Genomic DNA, 8,314 nt, shown 5'->3' with positions numbered 1-8,314 from the left:
TTTATAATTATTCCTCCTCCACATATATTGAACAATTGAATCAGTAAAATGTTGGACATTATTATAATTGTCTTTTCTGTAGTAGCGTACTTCACAGCTCTCCAGTGGGACTCTATGCGCTGGGTGTGGGTTCCATCTGGTGCGATGAACGGGTTGTCCAGGTCCGAATGGTTGACGTTCTTGTGGATGTACCCGTGGTCGCTGGGGCAATCATAAGCTCTCCAGTAGTCTGTGTGGATTGTTCTTCCACATGTTTTTTTTTTATCAAGGGCGCCAACATCTCAACTGACCTTATGTTGTCTGGGCACACCTCTAGTCTTAAGTCCTCGGACCCGTCTTCGATGAACCCAATCACCCAGTGTCCTTCGATGTGTCGGCCTGTAACAACAAAATTATTTTTTATAATACTTACATAAAAAAGTCTGTTACAATATTATAAGAACTAATAATATTATTGAAAACTTTCATAAAATAACAATTACCTTTATTATATTTCCTTTTTCCAAATTTCGATTCATCGATCTGCACAATTTTTGCTGGACCATCAATTTTGCCCACCGCCTTACCACTTGTTTGGCTATCTGGTACAATTCTACAGCCTCTCTACAGCAACTGTACCAGTCGCAAATTGTGATTGTTGATAGCACAGTCCCTTTTTCTTCCTTCAGTGGGTCTTGGATTTGGGTCATGACATACGAGAACGTGTGTGCAAAGGCATATATTAAATAAAATACATTTCTCATATCAATTTTGATATCCTCAAAAAATGTTCCGATTACTCTTGATTCTCTCCTTGATCCTTTGCACGTTCTTTTGCTGCACACAAAAGATCCCACTGATTGGTCAGTGTTCTTCGTTATTTTCATAGGAGTACGGTGGGTCCTGCACATCTTTTCATTTTGAATCAGCCCATGCTGCTCTGCGAATACGACACATTGGTCCACAGTGCCGCACTCACGCCATAGAGTGAATAGGCTCCATATGCCTAGCATTTCTGTCGCAGTAATATTCCTCCGCTGATCCAGTGGTTCGTCTTCAAAATCGCCAAGAGACCGTCGACGAGGTGGAGACGGAGTTCTTGGCTCCCTCGACGGGCCAAGTTGCGGCTCCCTCGACGCCGACGGGCCAGGTTGCGGTTCCCTCGACGGGACAGGTTGCGGCTTCCCCGAAGGCCCAGGTTGCCCAGTAAATGAGTCCATTTTGAAGTCCGATATTCTTGCCAAAGTGATATGTATGATTTAGCAATGAAACACAGTGTACTTAACGAAGGCTGGTTTAACAAGAATTAGCTCCAGCTTCTTTATTCCTATGCCAAGAGACTGGAATGTTAGGCATTTCAAATTTAACAGCACAAGTATATGCTAATTCTCCCACTTCTGGCAATAGACCAAAGTAAATTGACGCACATTTTAACAAATAATCCGCCAATGTCTTCTCCTGGTCTTGGTTAAACACCTGTCTAGAATAGTAACCCCTAAAGTATTCACAGTTGGTGTTATACCGGCTTTCAACTTTTTGACAAAGCGAAACAATGTCATAAACATATTTTTAATTCCCGCGCTACAGCATCAGCTGCCCGCTGCAAAAGCTCAATTGAGACCTTGTCCCGTTCGGTTTTTCGTTTATAGTTTTTCATCCTAAACGCAAATTTACAAACCGTAACTGGGTGTAAACAAGAGCATTGCAGCAGTTCTCTCGCTGAAGACTTGTGTATGTAGTTTTTTATTTTCATTTTCCATATTTTTTCCGGGATGACGTGCTCATCTGTTAACTTATGAAGCATTCTTATTTCTGCATCTTGGAGGTCATTTTTGTAAACTTCAACAATGTCACTCCATCTAGCTAGATTTCCTTTAAACATTATATAATGTTTAAAGTTACCATTACCTTTGTTCAAAAAGTTATTGCGTATTCCTTTAAAGGTGCGTCCAAACATAGAGCGGCAAGTGCGCGACAGCAACACGCGGCACGTCCAGGAAAAAATTATGCCGCGCTCTATACCCTATTCGGGGAGAAGACGTAGCAAAGCGCCCTCTTTGTCGCACATTTCCCTACAAAAGACAAGGACGACAAATGAGTTAGCGACGCCCATTTGGCCACCTGATTAGCTAAAATTGTAAAGCCGTGTCTACACTACTGAATTAAAGTAAGTAAGTAGGAGTAGGAAATAGGTATGAAATAAAATAGTGTATGTTCATAATAATATTTTTTATTCATCACTTTCAGACGACTTATCACTACTATCATTTACATTAATAATAAAAGATTCGGACAAATTTTCAAAGTTGTGGTCCATTTGATTCATTTGTGGTTCCACAACGTCAATCACGTGTTTGCAACATTTCTTCCATTTTTCTGGAGTCACTCCCAACATGTGTTATGATAAGTCGTTTGCCCTTTCCTGTAACAATAGATATAATTAGTTAATTATACTCGTAGTCAGGTAGTGCAGGTGTGTTGGCGGCAACTCTTTGTCAAACAAATTAAACAATTGATTGATAACAAAATATTACCTGAGGGATTTTTTAAGCCGGTTGACAATCCAGACATAAATGCTGCACGTGCGCTGGTTATTGTTGTATCAGACCAAACTTTGGGCATTGTATGGCCTTCATTTATCCAGGTTTCATCCAAATAATAAATATTTTTTCCAACTTCTCTTGCCTTTACAATATCTCTCAAATAATTTCTTCGCCAAAAAAAGATATCATCCCTGTCAGTCAACATACTGTTTCGACATCTTTTACTAAATTTGAATCCAATTTCTTGAATAATTAGGTGCAAAGAAGTTCTTTTAAAACTCCCCAATGATCCATCTTCTTCAACTTTGTCGAGGGTTGGAATTTCGTTTCTTAAAAAGAAACTGTGGATTATTCGTCGAATCGCACATTTGGTGAAATCATCAATTTTGTCACAAACAGTGAGGCGTGTTTTTTTCTTCTTTGGGGACCTTAGATTCGCATTGGTTTTTTTTCCGAGATTACTCTATAAATCGAAGTCCAACTTACTCCCATTGAACTTGCGACAGTTTTGCATATTTCATTGTGTGATGCAGACGGCGAAGCAGTCTTGAAAGAATTGAACATGTTCAACATCATTAACTTCTCAGTTGACGAAAAGGCCCGTCTAGGCCTTTTGTTAACAGATTCTTCTTCTGCCATATTCGGTAATTCACTCAAAACAAAGTCCAATTCACCAAAACACACACACAGTCCAATAAACAAGCCGGGTCAATTAATTTCAAAAAACAGAGCGAGGGTGATAGCGAGCCCTCTCGCTATCACCCTCGCTCTGTACACAGGAGACGTCCGAACGGTACAGAGTGCAACGACAGACTAATTATGACCTACAGTGTAAACGCGGCCTTAGCGTCTTATCTATGACCAATCATATGCTTTCGTGCATACTCAGTACTACGTCGTTTCCCCGAATAGGGTATAGTTTGGACTATTGACGAATGTTTGCGCGGCACATGCGAGTCACGCCGCGCGCATTTGAATTCAGTCTGAATCAAAACTACAAGTGGCGGTCAGTGTTATAGCTCTGCTTATTATTCGAACTTCTACTTCTTCTTTGATGTTTTCTATAGTGAATACAGTATTATCCTTTTTTTCGATAAAACCCTACGTCTTATGTGTTTATGAATGAGGTGCACTACATACATACCTTAGACTCTAATGAGACCCTTTGTGAGCTCCTGAGGTTACCATTATGTTCTTAGAGTATCACAAAGATACGCAGCTTTATTAGGCCGATACAGCTGAATAAAATGGGTATCGTAAATAGAGTCGATGGTCAAACTCTCCCTCCGTGTTCTTAGTTCTTGCCGCTCTTGCTCGCGACGCTCAGCTTCCTCTGCCTCTGCAGCCATTTGCCACGCAAAATATGATGGCATTGCCACTGATAGCCACAAACTAGACTCGAAATTAATCGCTCCTCCTGCACCCCCTGATGTGGTTTTGCTGATTATATACACTTAGGGAGCTACATACATATCATCATGCCTACAAGACAAATGGAAGAAATAAAAACATCATTCAATATTTTTCTAATTTTATTAAATTTTATTTACATGCTTTATTGCTTTCAGCTTTTCTAAAAATGGATCTTTTTTATATTTATATACATTTCTCCTCCACAAATACTCAATAATTACATCTGCAAAGCTTTCAGGGTTATTGTAGTTGTCTTTCATGAAAAATCGTTTTACTGCTCGCCAATGGGATTCAATACGTAGTAGGGTGAGGGTACCATCTTCAGCGATGAATGGGTTGTCTGGGTCCGAGTGATTGACTTTTTTGCGGATGTACCCGTGTTCATTCAGGCAGTCATAGGCCCTCCAGCAGTCGGTGTGTATTGTGGTGCCTACTTCTACATGCTTTTGTATAAGGGGCACCAACACCTCACATTACCAACACCTTGTTTATATTGTCCGGTCACACCTCCAGTCTTTGTCTCCATTCTGTGTTTGTTTGTGGGAGACTTTTTTTAATGTCTCAAATATGTGATAATTTATTCCCGGCTTCAGTGGTATTTTATTTAAAAGTTTGTTTAAGCTACTTTGACATGACAAAGCAAACATTCTTCGAAGTAGTCTGTAACATCCTGGTGATTTTTGTATAAACTCGCACTCGTTTAGCCCGGTTTTTATGTCATTATAAAGTAGAAAATGGTCAAGGTTAACGAACGTACTTAAAAACTTAGTATGTACAATGATTTGAACACCTATAAAAATATTTACAAATTTACAATATGTACATAGCTCACTCAGCCAGTTAGCCTCAATCAGAATTGTTACTGATGAAAAGTTGCTGCGAAAGCTTTTTAGTTGTTATTCTTGTCCGTCTTTCATTCATAGTGTGGCCAGAATTTGAAAAAGTCTGTGTAGTGTTCACTATTAAACTGATATAAACAGACACGTAACCGAGATATCGGCTCGCAACAATCGCACACGTCTTTACTCCACCGCGGCCGGTAGGCGACTGCCCCCCGCGCCCCGCGACATGCGTCTGCGATTCTCGAGACGACAGAATGGTCATACACAGATGTAAACACTACATCCCTCCCTTGTCATTTAAATTTTGATTTGATTTGCTCAATCACTACCAGATTTTTCCAATCCATATAAAAACAAAAAGCTCAGTAAACCCTTGCGTAATCCTCATTCTATAGAGAATAATGAAATTCAAACAGATTGCTTCTTCGACTGTCCTTCAACTATCATTTTGAAATGTTAGCATTATATTATTCTTTGTGCCTAACCTTACCTAACCCTTTCATCCTTTCCTTTTGCACATAACTTCTTTTCCTCTTACTTCCCTGTTTCGTACTCTCTGCATTAGCTTCTCTCTCAGAACATTGTTAATATATTCCCTGCCTTGTTTATCAAAATTGTCGAAAATCATATAACCAGGTGAACACCTCTGTACATAGCTACCTAAGCTCTGCCTGGCCTGAAGCTCTCAGCTGTAGGTATAACTCTAGTTAGATCAAACAACGCTAACTCAGCTATTCTACCACCAACTTCAAACCACTCAACCAACATTCTCAGTGGTGTCGCAATAGTCTCACTGTTTATCTAGAGTTAACCTTTCACACACACACTTCACACCACGCAATGTAATGCTAAATCTAATTTAATTCTCATCGCAATTTAATGCCCATCGCAATTTAATGCCCATCGCAATTTAATGCCCATCGCAATTTAATGCCCATCGCAATTTAATGCCCATCGCAATTTAATGCCCATCGCAATTTAATGCCCATCGCAATTTAATGCTCATCGCAATTTAATGCTCATCGCAATTTAATGCTCATCGCAATTTAATGCTCATCGCAATTTAATGCTCATCGCAATTTAATGCTCATCGCAATTTAATGCCCATCGCAATTTAATGCTCATCGCAATTTAATGCCCATCGCAATTTAATGCCCATCGCAATTTAATGCTCATCGCAATTTAATGCTCATCGCAATTTAATGCTCATCGCAATTTAATGCTCATCGCCAGCGAAACTTCGCCAGGCTACGCAATTTAATGCCGCCATTTAAGGCCCATCGCCATTTAAGGCTGAGCGCAATTTAATGCCACTCTTACAATCGCAATTTAATTGTGCCATGCAAGGCCAATTGCCAGTCGAGGCTGAGTGCAATTTAATGCCACTCTTACAATCGCAATTTAATGCTGCCATTTAAGGCTGAGCGCATTTTAATGTCACTCTTACAGTCATAATCTAATGTTGCCATGCAAGGCCAATTGCCAGTCGAGGCTGAGTGCAATTTAATGCCACTCTTACAATCAAGTGTAAAATAAAAGTGATTATTAACCAACAAAGGAGAATGGCCACTTCTCCACGGCGCCACGACTTGCCAGAGCAGCCATCGATGAAACACACACCAATGTGCAGTCCATGACCACAGCACATCCCGGCGCAAACTTCACCACTATGAGGCACGGGAGAACGAAGACACAGGTGTCGAAAGATCAAGTCCCCGTACTGTACAAGACGCCTCCCTCCCTCAAGCAAAGTATCCCTTTTACAAGCGGTCTAGATTCTTTCAAACATCTTCCCTTATCCAGAACACCCTTAGCACTGAATAAAAACAGGTCCCGCTAGCAGCGGCAAAGCGGGTCAGACTTGGCCATTCTCTTTTGTTTACATTTTGTGATGTGGTTGCAAATTCCACACTAGGCGATACAGGTTCGCCAATGTGAATATTTCGTGGAACTTAGACTTACGGTATCTAATGTTTCTTTAAACAAATTTTAATTGACATTAACAAATAATAAAACTCAAATTAAATATCTTCTATGTACAACAAAATAAATCTTACAAAACTCTTAGCCCGTGTTCACAGACATCAGGAATCGTCTAAAATAACAAACACAGTCATCTTAAAATCACGTGATTATAGTCTTTTACAACCCTCTTTCAAAAACCACGAATCGTAATTATTTTTTTTCGAATTTGTTAATTATTACTATACTCGAAACGAATGTGAACATATAATCGGATATTTTGACGAATCGTGAAATAACTCAAATAACACGATTCCGTATGCAATATGAACGTATATCCGTCATGACGTATCATGATTTTCGACAAATCGTCACTGACGGATCCGGTGTAAACGGGCTCTTACAGTAACATTTCTAATTTCTACCATTTATGCCCAGTTTCATCATAGTCTGTTAGATCATTACCACACCTGTTACATTGTATGTAATGTCATCAATTATATGTCATCTCCATATCAAATTCTTGACAGATGTGTCAAAAGTCAACAACTAATCCCTTGTTACGATCGTTATTTTATATCTATTAATTTGAGTAGATATACCCATATCACAGGCTCCGCCCATTCTGGGGTCGGATGGCCGTGTGTGAGATATCCCCACATATTTATTTATTTATCAAACAGAGTATGGTGGAACTGAGGCTTTATGTTATACCGAAATTTTATTTCATCTGTTATGTCTACGATACTAAAATCCTAAATCGCTACAAAGATACAGATATTGATAAACCAACTCTGTCCCTCGATTATTCCTGCTGTGATTTGCTATAAATTTTCTCACCCACTTGAAGGACATCATCCGCTCCTTTCCTTTGGATACCTTTTCTCTTGCCATGGTTAATTGGTATTGTTTCATTGGGATTTTTCCTAATATACTTGAACAATCACCCTGACAGGTTGATATTTGCTTATGTTCGATAAGCACCTAATCTACCCACTTGTACCAATTCTTAAGCACAATAACTTAATAATAAACTTTACATATCCACCGTTTTGGCATTATCTTAGGTACGTATACTCACCCCTTTTTCCTTCAGTTTTCAGTGCCCACATGGATTGCTACAGTATATACGGTACCTTGGTGCATTATCCAGCACCACTGGCAGAATAAGCAGTGTACCCGGATCAAGTTTATAACAGCTCCTCTGCTCGAATCCATGATCCATAGTTGAACAAGCTACTTAAATAAGCAATTTTAATCATGACGTACTTACATAGTTGCATAAATAATATTACTAATTCATGGTAACACAATCCTCGAGACAGAGCGTGAGACCAACCACCTACCCGCCATTGCAATAGGTATGTAGGAAATGAACTTAGGTAGTTAGATATCTATGTCCGCTTAACCAACTAGTATGAACCATGTAAGGAGGTAAACTTACAAGACAATCTTACAATGTAATTAATTACTGAACTTTATCAATAAAACACACAATCCAACATACCTGTAATACGGCATCAATTTACCTTTTGAAGATAGGTAGAACCAACAATAGGCGGTCGCGCCGGCTAA

The 8,314-nt window shown here is 39.5% G+C and overlaps 1 long non-coding RNA gene across 1 annotated transcript; it reads right to left on the bottom strand.

Annotated features, from left to right (window-relative positions):
• Positions 1–2,193: 2,193 nt before the first annotated feature.
• LOC125489443 lies at positions 2,194–2,819 on the bottom strand. The gene is made up of 2 exons (XR_007267000.1): positions 2,514–2,819; positions 2,194–2,401 (listed from the first exon to the last, which is right to left on the bottom strand). It is a non-coding gene; the product is annotated as an uncharacterized LOC125489443 (long non-coding RNA).
• Positions 2,820–8,314: the final 5,495 nt, after the last annotated feature.

The sequence above is a fragment of the Plutella xylostella genome, chromosome 14, assembly GCF_932276165.1.
Source record: "Plutella xylostella chromosome 14, ilPluXylo3.1, whole genome shotgun sequence".
Lineage (NCBI taxonomy): Eukaryota > Metazoa > Arthropoda > Insecta > Lepidoptera > Plutellidae > Plutella > Plutella xylostella.
Note: the sequence above shows the minus strand (reverse complement) of the source record. Positions and strands in the feature narration are given on the sequence as shown.